The 15,006-nt window shown below is 38.8% G+C and overlaps 1 protein-coding gene across 7 annotated transcripts in view; it reads left to right on the top strand.

The window, feature by feature from the left end:
* The window catches only part of USP6NL (USP6 N-terminal like), a 131,262-nt gene that overhangs the window by 25,346 nt on the left and 90,910 nt on the right, over positions 1 to 15,006 (top strand). The window lies entirely within an intron of this gene.

Here is a 15,006-nt window from a genome sequence, read left to right on the forward strand (position 1 = left end):
AAGTCACTTATCTAATAACATCAGGCTACTGTAATTCTAATGAGTTAGTTAATGAAACACCTCTGTAAGAAAACAAAATAAGTAAAGGTAGAACTGGGCTCTGCTGCTTTCCTCTTATCCCGGAAAAAAAAGAAAAGCATGCATCTCATTAAAATGAAGGTTCCTAATTACTTCTCTAGATTTTGCAGTGATTGCTTGAACATCTCACCCAACAGTTTTATAATTTCGCCAGAGTGAATTAGTTGATTTCTGTTCTCGGTTCATTGTTCATTTTTTGATTTATGTACTTATGCTCCACTAGCTACAGAGAAGAATGAAGGGGACAGGAGTTCTACTTGTTCTGCATGTAGCTAGCTAGTCAGGCTTGATTTTTGTAGAAGTAGTGTAGGACCTGGTTTAAAAAGATAACACCAAAAATATATTAAAAAAAATGTTTATTGGAACAGATTCAGTGGAATTGGAAGGGAAAGCCTTGAAAAAACATAAAGAAATGCTTGTTTTCTCATTTCTAAAGCTTTGATTTTTATTTTTTTTTCCCCTCTCCGTTTGTTTTACTCCCTTGTTAAAAGACAGTAATTTTGGGTCATCGCTTGGGCGGTATTCTCAAGCTGCTAGTAACTGAGCTAATTAGATGTTAGCTCTTACAGAACTTGGTAGTACATTTTTTACAAGCAATATTAAGATCTTAACATTAAAAAAAATGTGAACATTCTGAAGAAAACATTTACAAAAGATGCAAAATGCTGACAGACTTCTGTGATAAATACAGCAATTTGAGTAGGCATTGGGTTGTGGGTTTTTTTTCACAGCATGCAGCATTAGGCATCTGGTGTATGTGAAGGACTGTATTCTACAGAAATGACTCATTCTCATTATTGTTTTCAGTAAATGGAAAAATGTATTTGTAAAGGAAGAGTTGCTAGGAAGCCCAGTGTGAATGTGAGGTGCATTCATTGAGACATAAGGGATGATGTGTGAAGTGTTTACCAATGCGCTTTCAAATTGGTGTTGGTAAATGCTAAAGGTTCTTAATCCCGCATCCTTGTCTTCCTATTAAAAAAAAGTGTTTATCATTAAAATATAATTTGTTGTGTAGAAGTCTGAAATTCATTGTTTTTGACTTGTGTGAAAATTTTCTATAAAAACTCTGTCCCTTGTTGTGAAAAATAGAAACTCAAGAAACTGAAATTGAAAATAATTGAGCAGATACTTGCAGAAGGGTCTGCAAGTCTGCGGAGGAAAAGCGTAGTCTTCGGTAGGGGCCTAACTTGTACTCAGGAGGCAAATGTTATGAAGTAGTATAATGTATTAATTGCGTATTTCATGTGTTTTACCTAGTTTAAAACTTTTCTTCTTTGAGATTGAATGAATGTCCTAAATGTAGAACTGTTTTTTATAAATAGTACACAAGGTCATGGGGGAAAGGGTTTCTCTGGCCTCCAGTTTCCCCAACATTTATTTTCAGGCTGAGACCTAGAAACCCAGTTACTGGCCAAGAGAGTACATTTTTGCATCTGTGGTTCAACAACAGAAGCTTGTTATAAGGTCTATGGTAAGCATAGCTACTGTGGAGAAGAAAATTCAATCCCTGCAGAAGAAATTCCTCCAGAATGTTGATTAAAAGAAACCCATTATTAACATTTCATGGGCTGAGATGTGGATTTAATGGGCTAATTGAACAGCCTGCCAAAGTTGCTGAGTCTCATTGTTTTTTTTTACAGGCCAGAGTTTGTTTTCATTGTGGCTGTGACCCATGCCACTAGTTAAATTTCATTTACTGTATCTTAAGAGTGTGATAAATAGGTGCTTTACAAATGTAAGACTAAATCCGGGAAGTAGTTAGGCAGCGTGAGTACAAGCATCCGCCTTGTCTCCCAGTTGCAAGTCCTGTGGTTATGGGTTTGTATTTAGTCTTTGACTGTTGAGGCTAACATCAGGAAAGCTTTCAGTAGGCCTCTTAGAGTCTTGCTTAGCGATACATGCAATGAGATAAACAGTAAGCTTTGGTTTATAATGTCTCACATTTCTATCTTTTTTTTTAAATCTTGTGCTGCTTAAAACTTGAATCTTTTAATCCTTTTTTTTTTTGTTTGTTTGTAGAAAAAAATCCCCACCCTGTAATTCTGTTCCATAGTCTTCCAATTGCAGTGAGAGCTGAGTGTGTAGAGGTGTTTTGTTTGCTTTTTATGGTTTTTGGTTTTGGGAAAAGCCAGACCCTTACCGTAGTTAGATAACATCAGGTCAGTTAAAGGAGAAAAATTGCTTCTAGTCCACGTATTGTCAAAGGGGTAACACTCTACATGCTCTGTAAGTATGAAGGTGAACATAAAGCTGAAACAAAGTAAAGAAATTTTGAAGAGGTTGCCATTATTTTATTTTATTTTATAGGACTTGAATTTCTTAAACAGTTTATGAGACTGAAAGTCTGTCTTTGGATTAAGTCCTAAATCATGTGAGTATAAAATTCTCTTGATAAGCGTTCTAATTCCAAGCCAAACATTTCACAAGATCTGAAACCTTTCTGAATTTTAAAAAATAATTCAAATGTTACTTCTCCTAGAGAAATCCATGTAGGGTATAAATCTATTAATAATTTTCTTTTTTCCATCAGTGAAATCCTGGTTGAAATCCAAGTTGTTCAAAATTAATAAAGAAATATTCATGTTTACTTCTTTCCCCGCTCCTTCCTTTTACAGATGGCCACAGCAGAACTTAATTGGCAACATCACCTTGAAGTTAGGATATAAAAAGAGATGTCGTATTAAAATATTTCTAGCAGATGGGACAACTAAATCGAAATCATAGAGTTAAAAAGGCATGTAGTGTTTTAGTGTAAGAGATAAGATACCTGAGAGTATCTTTGGTTTGAGTTTTTTTTTACTGATGGCAAGAGGAGACATGTTTGGTCACTGCAGTATTTGGGCTGTAAGCCCCAGATAATGCTCATCAGGAATCCCCTGTATTTCTTTAGGCGGTGTATCTTATCTTAGCCTTTGAGGTTTCAGACAAAGCTTATGTGTATCTTCAGTTTCAAAGATTTTTTCATTCTGGAAATGTCGGCCTATGAGGTATGTAAACGTTGCGCCAGACGAGGATAATCATGTTTAAATGTGCCAGTAACAGCTCACGCTTCGGAAGTTACTGCCTGAATTCACTTGCAGATGGTAGCGTGGTAGAACCTTATATTCCAGACTTAGACTTGGCAAGAAATCTGCCGTCTTTTTTTGCTTTATTTCTTATGGAATGGACTAACTTGATTAGTTCCAAGATGGAGATAATAAAATAAACGTCCCACATCAAGTAGCCATGGTATTTTCTTGCTACCTGTGGTGATAGTAGAGGAAAGGTATAATCAAATGCAGTCCCTCAAGGTAACTAGTGAAATGGCAGAAACTCTCAGATGCTACTTGTCTTGGGTCCTCATCTCAATTCAGATCCCTTTAGAGCTTCACAAGCATTCATATAGTCAAACAGTGATTTGAATTGGGAAGCTGATCCGAATTAAACTATACTTTCTTCTTGAGTTAGTTTTAATCTTGATCAGTTTAACCCATCCAGTTGCTGATGCAGGTTCACAGACACGCATGCCAGCTCGAAGGAGGAGCCAGCAGTGGGATGTGAGTAAATCGACAGGGGTCGCCTTCCTTCAGTGGTGGTGCTGGCTGATGGTAGTGTGAAGTGCCGCTGAGAGCTGGTACCCCAAGAGTGCGAGGAGTTCCGCCGCAGGATGATACAAGCACAAGCAAGTAGTAATACAGTTGGATCATTGAACAGCGGGACACACAGCAACTCAGCCAGAAGATTTTTACCTAAAATACCTTATTTCTCTGACTGGCATTCACTATCTCTCACTTTGAAGACTAAAAACTTTCATAGTTTAGGCTTTCCTATTGCATTTCTTATTCTGACAATTTATTGCCTTCTTACTTTATTAAAAAAAATATACGCTTACAATGTTTTGTTTTTCTCATTGGTGTGATGCCAGATGCACTGATTAAGAAAGGTTGCAGTGCTGCTTAGCCGTATGTAGCTGTTAATGACTTATTTAGTGTCTGTTTATTTGGTCTTTGATTAGGTAGGTAGCATCATTTAACAAAGCACTTAGATGTTGTATCTTGGGAATTGATCTATGGCTTAACAAAATTAATACAGATAGCTTAAATTTGGTTTAGCTGTAGAGGAACTGCAGAAAAATGAAGTACTTCTTGTTCTTTCTTTATGCAATAAAGCTAGTCAACTGAAATGAGATAATTTATAAGAAGGAAAGCACAACAAAGACGACTGATCTCCAACTTCATACCAGGATTTGTTATTCCAATGTGTTGTGTTTTTTTGGAGGGTGGGACCCTAAACCCGTGAATCATCAACTGTAATATTCTCAGTAATCCTGAAATGCAGTTTTAGGTTTCCTATTTGTAGCGTATGGGAAATGTGGCAGCTTAACATAAAATATCCGTATTAAAAAATAGGTTTGAAGTGCAGTAAAGTAACGGGGGAAAAACACAACAGTTCACAGTAATGTTTCTGCTAGATGGGACAGAAATTCAGTTTGTTATAAATCAGCGCAGCTGTGTTGGCATCAGTGAAGCTGATCTGACTTGCTGTGTAGTGTGTGGTTTGTTTGTTGTGTGTGTGGGTTTTTTTTTTTTGGGTTTTTTGTGTTTAAAAACCCAACAAACAATTAAACTCCAAGGAAAAAAAAACCTGTTGTTTCTGTCGGGGTGTGTGTGTTTATACATAGCTACAGAGTTCACAGTTCTTTTCCTGTAGAAAACAGCACATTTAAAAGATACTAGAAAGGAGTTAAAAAAGTCTTATTACTAGTTATACTTGTAGCTTAGTGCTTTTGACAAGATGTTTGACACTTTTGTTAGAAAGTTTTAGAACCAGTTGTGTTACAAATAATTATTTATGGTTTCAGACATTAGTAAAAGCTACTCGTGCAGGCTGCATGGCTTTGCCCTCTTGTCTTCCTTTATTTCCCTGAAAGATGTGTGAAGGCTGTTTGAGGAGAGTGAAGTTCCACAATTTTTGATGTCCAGGAAGAAAACCAGTCTTTGCATAGCTGTATGACCACAAGCCGTAAAACCTGCAACTTCCCTGACAGGCAATGGCATCATCTTTCTTCAGCTTGAATCTAGTCTCTGTTTGCCGTGAACCGCAGAAACCTGCCTTCTCTGCTCGCACTGGCCACTCTTCGTCTTGGAAGAAGTTTCAGTAGTGATTTAAAAACTGAATATGGTTTGTCTGCTTGTAACTATAGTCAAAGTTTAATTTTTTTTTAAATTTTTATTTTTTTTGAGGGAGGTTCATTTGCTAGATTTGCTGACTGCTGCCTTTGTTTTCAGTCCATCCAAGGATAGTCCAATGGAAAGACATAGTAAGTTGCAAACACTGGACTAGTTTCACTTACGTTGCAAGGGTTTAAATAAGCCTCTCTTCTTAAGCTAATGTCAAAAAACTCGAATATGAGTTGGTTAAAATTTTTATTGACACAAAATAGCAAATAATGGAAGCAAGCAACATGCAAGCTAGAAACAACATGCAGTCTTTATCATCATGCAGTCTAAGTTGCTGTTTATCCTCTTCTGATAATAGGCTGTCATGTGGCTTTAAATCCCACCGGTGGTGGGATGCCCCTGTGTGGCCTTCAGAGCTTTTTACAATTCAAATTCTTTGGTTTGGTCCTACCTAGCGCCTGAGTAAGAAATAAGAGAAATGAAGCCTCGTATTAAATCTCTTACTTTAAAACTTGTGGTATTGAGGGATCAATTTGATCTTAACCTGTTGCAGTATGCAGATATATGCTGTTAAATCCATCTGGACTTCTTAGTTTATGTAAAGCACAGGCGTGTTGCTGACCTGGAGCAGCAGGACTTGCACAAACTGCCCCTGGGGATTTCACCACACCAGAGGGAACCTGGCAGCTGGGTGCACAAAGACCAAGTGAAAACAAGGTGGCTTTATTGGGTTTCTTCAAAGAGGAGGACAGCTGTGTGAGGGGAGTCAGGGATTCAGTCAAAGTATTTACTTAGCATTTCAGAAGGTTAATGGGTTACATAGTTTTGAGCTTGAGCTGGTAGGATGAATGTATTTGGATTTCTTCTGGTTTCAGTGATACTGCAACTGAGACAAGGATTCTGTTTTGCCTGAGGCATTTGTCCAATATGTTTGGAATAGAGACGAGACCTTGAGCCTGGATCTGAACATGGAGAAGGTGGTGTTTTGTGTCCTGTATCTTTCCTTGGGTAGCTGCTCCTGAACTTCTATTGTCATGTGAATTTTACAACTAAGCCCAGGTGTTTTAGTTTTGGATTTGGAGACTTTTGAGAAATGGCTGGGAAGTTCTGTTTGAGGGATCTAGAAAAACAAGCCTCATTCCCTGTCTTGCATTTTCATAGTTCAGGTGAACATATTTTTCTAACCCTGATTTTGGTAAGATCATGGCAATTGTACCTATGCTGTTTTCAAGTATGTACAACTTCTTTTCCCCTTGTGGACTCTCCAAGTGTAATGTTGACATTATTTGACACTACAAAGCGTTGTTTGGGTTTTTTTCCCCTTAAAGAAAAACTTGTGCTGTGATACGTGCACTCTTACAGCAATGAGGCATCATCTAATTTTTTCTTTTGCCTTGAATTGTTGAGTTTTCAGTATTTTATCCTCATACTTACGAAATGTGGAATCTAATAAATGTTAGTGTGCATGTTTATCGGTTGTGAAACTTGCACAGAATGTATTTAATACACTTCCTGCTTAAGAAATTGACAACTTTGTTAAATTGCAGTGGATAGGAATTAGCAATAATGCAGAAACAGATACTAATAAGTTTGCCTGTTGGTTTTTAATATCTTAAAATGTGAATATTTCAAAGTGACAGGGTCGCAGCTGGATGTTTTCTACAACAGATAATTAGAGCATTTGGGTGGCTTAGATAGTGTTTTGGTGTATATCGACAATTCACAACTTTCCTGGACATCTTATCTGGCTTCTCCAAAGTATTTTTATGTCCTGTTGAGCTTCTAGGTCGTTCAGTACAGCTTGTAAGCAAAACATCCAGGCTTCTTAAATCAGGTAACATACCAATTATTTTTTTTTTTTTTAGTTAGTCATGTCTAACAGCAAATAAAAATAGTGTTTTCTTACTGGAATAGATTCCACTGTTTTGTCTTTCTTATTGCAAGTCTGAGCAGCTTCTTCTAAAAGAAATTATCTGTCAGCATTAGTATTAAACTATCCATAAAAATGTTAATTTGAACTGAATTTCCAGATCAAACAGAAAACTTAATTAATATCAGTTAATTAAATTCTTGGTGGAAATGAGAAAATAAGTACACAGATGCCCAAGACTGCTGCTGTTTCTTTGCTAATAAACCAGCTAACGAAGCATTTTCTAGCTGTACCTGGAGGGGGCAGGTCCTTGGTGGGAATGATTTCCTCAAGGAACAAACCCTACTACTTTCTGCATCGTGTCCCAGGTGATGTAGGTTTCTTTTTCCTACTGTTATCTTTTGTAGCATTATTACATGGCAACGTACTCAAAGGAAATAGGTACAAAGACACTTGATTGCACATGCTTCTCTCCAGAAGAGCAGGACACCTGTATCAGGTGTCATGGTTGTTAGTCACGGTCACTTAACTCTTCCCCCCAGGCCCGCTGTGATGAGTGTGATATAAATCTTGGAACCTGCCATCTATGGGGGCTCTGTGTGCACACATGGCCTTTGCGAAATGAATTGGGGCTGACTGACCGCAGCTTTTGTGAGCAGATTCTGGCCATATGGAGAAGCTCATTGATATTCAGCTTGTAGACTTCTTTTGATACTCTGTTTGCCAGATATCACTGCAGTACGGCTGCTGGATTGCAGGTGTTTGCTGCTGCCACTTTGGAAATAGCTTGAGTGCATACTTAACATGGAATTTGCAATTTGAGCAATAAATCTACATGACATGTTTGAAGAGCCACATAGGACTTAATTGCGCCTCTAGTCTCAGGTGCTCTGAAGACTTTGGGGGTTTTGTAGTTTTTAAGCCAGGTACGATCTTGATGCACGCAGTTGGAAACCACTTGTCCTTGGGGAATGAAAGTTGTGTTGGTATTTCTCCATCCCTTCCCTCTGTGTGTGTTGTTGGTTTTGTTTTTTGGTTTTTATTTACTAATTTATTTTAAACATAACTGTTCTTTTTTATGGCGCTGTTGTGCTTTCAGAATGACACAGTATCGCAGTACAGATGCTCCATTCCTATGGCATGTTAGCAAGTGGTCTTTACGTGATAGTAGTCTAATGCAGATATTAATGAAATATAAGTGGGATGGTAGGAAAAGAAATACCTTTATTTCCCTTTGTTTTAATTCTTCATTGAAAAATGGGTTTCTATTTCAGAATACAAAAATCAAATGTTTTTTTCTCAGCATTCATGTCATAGTGGCATAAGTGATGCCTGCGCCTTCCTCTCTGTGCACCAGTGCAGGCATCAGTTATATCTGAATGTGAAGTGTTCAAAATGTCTTCTTTCTGTCCATTATTTCTCCAAAAGCAAGTGGCAGAGGCCTGTAAGCTATGGGTTAATCAAGTTGCACGAAACTTTCCGTATTTATTGACTGGCAAATATTTTTATTCCCTGGACACTGTAGGGGAAAGTGTTTGTTTTTTCTTTTCCTTGTTTTTAGATGAGTCATATTTTTCTTTTGAGATTTATCTAATGTACCAGGCAAGATTAATATGTAAGTGTTGGGGGGAGAGAACCTGAGTGTGAATAGGCAAATTTCACTGTGTCTGCCAGTCTACACTATGTGCTAGATTTTCCCAAAACATATTTTATTAAAGGGCACTCTTTTCCATGCCATCTTCTATCTCCTTTTTGTCAGGAGCATTTTCCAGAGGTTAAGGCTAAGTTTCAGGCTTGTTTTTAGAAATATATCCTTCATAATTCTAATTTTAATAATTTTAGTTCACTGATTCTTGTCGCAGTTAGAATGGAAGTGTAGCTTTTGTTGTTAATCCCAATGTTTGAGTGGGAAATAGCAATAGTCTGAAGGAAGTAGTTATAGCACAGTTCATGTGTCTCAGCTGGAACGTGAGAAGTTGCCTCGATCCGAGACTTCCTCTTTGTGATAGAAAAGGAAATGCTGTTTGTACTAATGAAGGGACTTTGGTAACACGAATATGCTGTGATCTTTCATAGAGAAATAGTTTCTGTTTCATTTAAAGTCATATTGTTTGGATTAGTGGAACAATTCATCATTTTCAAGTGTTGGGTGTTTTTGGGATGCTTCCAGGACTCCCCAGTGATACAGTGCTGATTTCAGGCGTTGCACTTTCTGTGTGATGGATAAATGGCGGCACCGTTGCTCTGTGTCCTAATTTTTCTCCTAAAAAGAAAAAAAACCCTGACTAATCCTTCCCTTTTTCTGACGACAGCTGTACATTGAAAAGACTATAACACGTTTTGAAAAATTTCCTCATTTATGCTGCAGCTGCATTGAGTCCTGGAGCCACCATGTCTCATCACTCGCTAACAGAAAATGTGATGTTCGCAGACTGTTGTGTGGAGCGCGCGTTACACAAATCAAAGATACGGAGATCAATAAAAATGGTTTTGTCAATTCTGTGCTATGAATTAGTACCCTAGTTAGGTTTTAAAATATGTGGGATGAATGCTAGTTTGGAGCTTGCCAAATCTATAGATGAAAAATAAAAAAAGCTACACAGACTCCAGTTCCCATTACTATTTAGTTTATAGGCGTTGGAATGACCTTCTAAACTGTGCAGTGTTAATTGCCTATTTTACATAATGTATAAAGCTTCACAGAAGACTATTTGTAGCGATGGAACATGTATTAAAAATCATTGTCTGGTAACTAATAAGAATGTAAAGCCATTCTATAAATAGTGCAGATAGGCTCTAAAGGGAAAAATGAGCAAATATGCTTAGGCAAATCAAAGGCCACTGGTTGCTCTGGGGCCTCTGCTCTGTATTTAACTTAACAGCAGCTGTAGACCCGTCTGTGTTGGCAAGTATCAGGGCACGGTAGTAATACATCTAGAGAGGAGAAATGAGGGTCCAACATCCCTCTGTTTTTCAGCAGGTTTTTCAGGCTAGGTCAAACCTTGGCTGTAGTCTTTGGGCAGAACACAACTTAGGAATGCATCTCGCAGATAGTTTAACCTGGAGGGAATCCAGTTTTGCATACCTCTCTGTTGCTTCCCAGTGCAAACTGAAGGACAGTAGAGGTGATCTGGAGATTTGCTCCAAAAGCATTCTTCCAATGTAAACTAAAATGCCCTTTATAGCATTGTGTGGAACATCAGTAGTCTTTTACCCCAGATTTATGATCTTGAGAGTGGACAGAATAGTTCAATGAGACTTTTTTTTTTTAGGAGTTAAGTGGAAGTTCTAGTAGGAATATCTAGTTGATATTTCAGGGGCAGAAAGGGGCCAAGAGATTGTTCATTAATGTATTGAAGACTGACATTTATGACTTGTGTTTGCATGTGCTCTCTCTCTCATGATTAAGTGCTAAATTAATGGGAAAGTTTCTACTTGGCCACTGTATTGGGCTTACATGGCAAGGTTTTGGTAGCAGGGGCTGCAGCTGTGGCCTGTGTGGCCTGTGTGAGAAGAGGCTGGGGGCTGCCCTCTGTGTTGGATGCAGTCGGTTCTGGCTCACTCCAAAATGTGCCCACCATTGGCCAAAGCTGAACACATCAGTGAAGCTGGTGACACCTTGTGATAAGATATTTAAAAGAATGGATAAAAAAACCGCAGTGCAGCAGTTGTGAGAGAGGAGAGTGAGAAAAATGTGTGGGAATAAACTCTGCCGACACCAGGGTCAGTGAAGAAGGAGGGGGAGAAGATGCTCCAGGTGCCGGAGCAGCCTGTGGAGAAGACCATAGTGAAGCAGGTTGTCTTCCAGCAGCCCATGGAGGACCACGGTGGAGCAGATATCCACCCTGCAGCCTGTGGAGAACCCCAGACTGGAGCAGGTGGATATGCCCTGAAGGAAGCTGCGGCCTGTGGAGAGCCCATGCTGGAGCAGGCTCCTGGCAGGAGCTACAGCTCCTGGAGAGGAGCCCACACAGGAGCGGGTTTTCTGGCAGGAACAGCAGCTTGTGGGAAGGACCTCCCACACTGGTACAGTTTGTGAAGAACTGTATCCTGTGGGAGGGACCCCATGCTGGAACAGAGGAAGAGGGTGAAGGGAAAAGAACAGCAAAGACAAAGTGTTATGGGCTGACTGCAAACCCCATTCCTCATCCCCCTGTGCCGCTCAAGGCTGGGAGGAGGCAAAAGAATTTGGACCAAAGGAGTGAAGTTGAGCCTGGGAAGGTGGCTTTGTTTCTCACCATCCTACTCTATTTTTCATTGCCAATAAATTAATTTCCCCACGCCAAGTCTGTTTTGCTCATGAGGGTAATTGGTAAGTGATCTCCCTGTCTATCTTGACCCACAACCTTTTTCATCGTATGTTCTCCCCCCATCCTGTTGAGTAGGGTGAGTGAGAGCAGCTCAGTGGGCATCTGACAGTCAGATATGAGCAACCTGCCACAGCTACGCTGAGGATGTGGACAAAATTAAACTTTGCAAGTGTTCCTTTGAGTTTCCAGTCCCAGTTTCCTTAAACAGCCAGTGATGGGAGCATGAGCTAATTCAGCAGTTTTGGGTTGTTTTTTGTTGCGGATCGCAGTGTGCTCACATGATCCTGTTTACCAGCACAGCCCAGAGCAGTAACCTCCAGCAGAGCTGAAGGCAAAGAGCGATGACGTGTTCGACAAGTGCTGTAAATCCAGGACGGGACGTCTGAATGATGTCCTCCTACATTTTCCTTTATGCTGTCTTAATATACTGCTTGCTTGAATAAGTTTGTCCAAAAAAATCTTTCATAACACTTCTAACTACTGATCTGTAGTAATTGATTTTGAAACAGTATTTATTGGTATGCCAGTGGATATTTTTTTTGAGCCATTTTAACTGGTGTTAGAACAAGTTATTACTGCCATTAGGAAAACCCAACAAATTCTCTCTTGCATCCTAGCTACTGAAATGGCCCGATATGGGAAGCTTGTGGAATAGAGAATTGAATTAGGGTTAATGGGAATACACTTGCATGTGAGATGGTTCTGGGGGGGCAGATGGATGGGAGGACACAACATTTGGCATATCTTAAACATTCCTGCTGCTACAGCATTGTTATTTAATAGTGATTTGGTTTGGGCTTTGTTTATTTGACTACGTTGCCTTTCTTGGCAATTTCTGATTCCTTTTTAAATTAAGACAACTTTTCTGCAGTACTTTGTATGAGCTTCCCCTCCTCAATCGATTTTTCCCTACCTTTTATCTGTCTTGCAGCTTTCATCAGTTGAGTTCATAGATTCCTTATTAGTGGGAAAACAGTTGTTTCCAATTAAAAGCTAAAGAAAATAATAATATTTTAGCTTTAGATTTTAGAGTAATTTATTTTAATACAAAGATGCTACAAAATTGCTGTAACATGAAAACTATTTCAGTTCACTTTGATTATTTTGAATGATGTTTTTGGTTTTCCCTCACAATTAAAACAACTGCAGATGAATGTGTTCCGAAACTGTTCTTCATTCTGAGACGAATCCAAAAAGTTCTTCAGTTAAACTTTGGTCTAAATCCTGTAGTCCCACGTGAAAAGCTGTACCTGTTTGGTATTCTATTTATATGAACTTAGAAGCTTGAACTTAAAATACTAATGGCTAAATGATGTATTGGGGAACTGCCTGGTATTGCAGTAATAATGGCAAACCAATTTCACTGAGAAATAGTTCCTTTTGAGGTCGCTTTTGAATATGAAATTTGCCTCACTTGGCTTGAAGTGGCCACGTAGCAATTGTATTTGGCAGTCAGACCATCGCAGTAGCTTATAAATATGGTAGCTCCCTATTTGTAAGGTATCCTCATTGATTAACTTGGAGCTACCTAAAAGGTAGCTATAATGTTTTTAAAATTAAACCAATTTAGAGTCATCTTATTTGTATCCCTTTTGTGCTGATGTTTTGTTGTTTTGGGTTTGTTTGTGTTTTGTTTTGTTTGGTGTACTCCCACTCCCCAGGTCTTAGTTGTGTGGGTTTTGGAGAATCCCGTTGCTTTTTTTTCTCTCTGTTTATGGGGTATTTGACATTCAGAAAGTTACTTATACTTCAGTAGATCGCTTTGCACTAATTTTGCGTCCTAGTTCTCCATCTTTCTAAGCCTGTGCAGTTGTTTTGCCTCTGTATTTATGGAAAGGAAATTTCCATGAGTTTTCCTTAGGCTTTTGATTTTTATTTTTTTCATTTCAGCACTGTTTGTGTATGCAGGGAGATATAAAATACTGCTAATCTAATGTACAGGTGCGAAGGATCAAAACAGGTGCAAGGCAATGGCAAAATTGGTACTCAAATCTGGTGGAATTAGTTGTGTAACAAGATAGTAAAAACTTAGAGCAGCTCAATGATTTTTTCATTTACTTAATTTAATTTTTGAGTTGCTTACTTGTAGTTTTGTGCATTGAAATACCTGTGATCCACAGTGTAGTTTTAAAATCCTTTTCTGTTGGGTTTAAGTCCCTTATCCCTTACCGATGATGACCCCTGCGTGCTTTAACTTGACAGCTAATTATATTCTGTCAGTTTTGTACATCATCTGCTTAAAATGCAATTCCTTAAATAAAACACCACATTTCTCCCACCAGCCCCCCGTATCCTCTTTTCATATTGTTCACGTTTGTGCTTTTCATTACGTATGACTTGTAAATTGTCACTTTTTTGCTTTTCTAGTCTCAGAAGGTGTTATATTACCAGAACACAACTATATAGGCCATTGTCTCTTTCCGGTGTGTTGTGTGTCAGGGTACAGGTTGCAGGGTCTTGGGTGAAGCCACAGCAGTTAGACTGTACTTCTGTCAGCCCTGACCACAGCAGTCAGACTGTACTTCCATCAGCCCTGAAATGCTGGCCGCGACAGCTGTGTGTTATAGCCTTCACTTGCATCCACAGCATCAAAATACTCTTGGATCACTCAAAATAATAGTAGCCTTTTACTACGTTCCCACTGAAGGTTTCTGATTTATAGTCGGGTTGCAAATCCATGTCTCGGTCTTGTGCCTTCGCCTAAACTCCACGAAGATCTGCCTGTTTAGCTGAAAAAAAACGTGGCTTAGTTTGTGTTGGCGCATGCAGTTCAGTCAAACGCCATCTCGGCTCAATAGCACCTGAAGAATAATGGCTGTTTGTGATAGTGTTTTAATCAGAGAGAGAACTTCCCCCAGGACGTGCATCTGACTCATTTTTCAGAGAAACCTGTCAACAATGCGTGTCTGAGATGGCTCAAATGTTACCCTGGGATTAAACAGCCTATTGTACCTCAGGTACAAAGGACGCTCTGATGCTTTTATTTTTCTACATTTTTATAACACATTATTGTGATAATGTGAACTGTTGCTCCATGTTGTCAATTTTTAGGTTTGATGCGTTCTTCCAAAACAGCAGGTGTTGGCAAATAAAGAGTGTGTGTGAGTAACTTTATAGCATTCAGTATTTACATCCCTTTTTTTTTCTATGGTAGGGAAAGAGGGGAAAAAAAAAGTTAGCAGAATTTCTAGACTAAGTATAGTAAAGTTTGCAATTACGGCTAACACACACCAAAAATTGTCTTTACTGTGCATCATATTGAAATAAATTTTAAGTTGAAAAATCTCTGTCTCTCTTCTCCCATCCTTAATGTAGGCTGAGGTCTTTGTAAATTCTTTCAGGAACTTGCTGTCATAACAAGAAGTTTGTTGTTAAATTAACCAATTTCAGAAAATATTCTAAAACGGGGGAAGCGCTTGGTAATCTTCACTCACGTCCAGATTTATTTATGCGATGACAGATGACAACTGTAATCTTGCCGAAGAGGGAAGAGTTGATGAAAGGCTATTGGATTTTCATCAAGTTTGAAGCCACTGGAGTGACAGCTCTTAATCCTTCTGAAATGCTGTAACTGAAGCAATGTTTG

This window comes from Rissa tridactyla, chromosome 1, assembly GCF_028500815.1.
Source record: "Rissa tridactyla isolate bRisTri1 chromosome 1, bRisTri1.patW.cur.20221130, whole genome shotgun sequence".
In the NCBI taxonomy this organism is placed as follows: domain Eukaryota; kingdom Metazoa; phylum Chordata; class Aves; order Charadriiformes; family Laridae; genus Rissa; species Rissa tridactyla.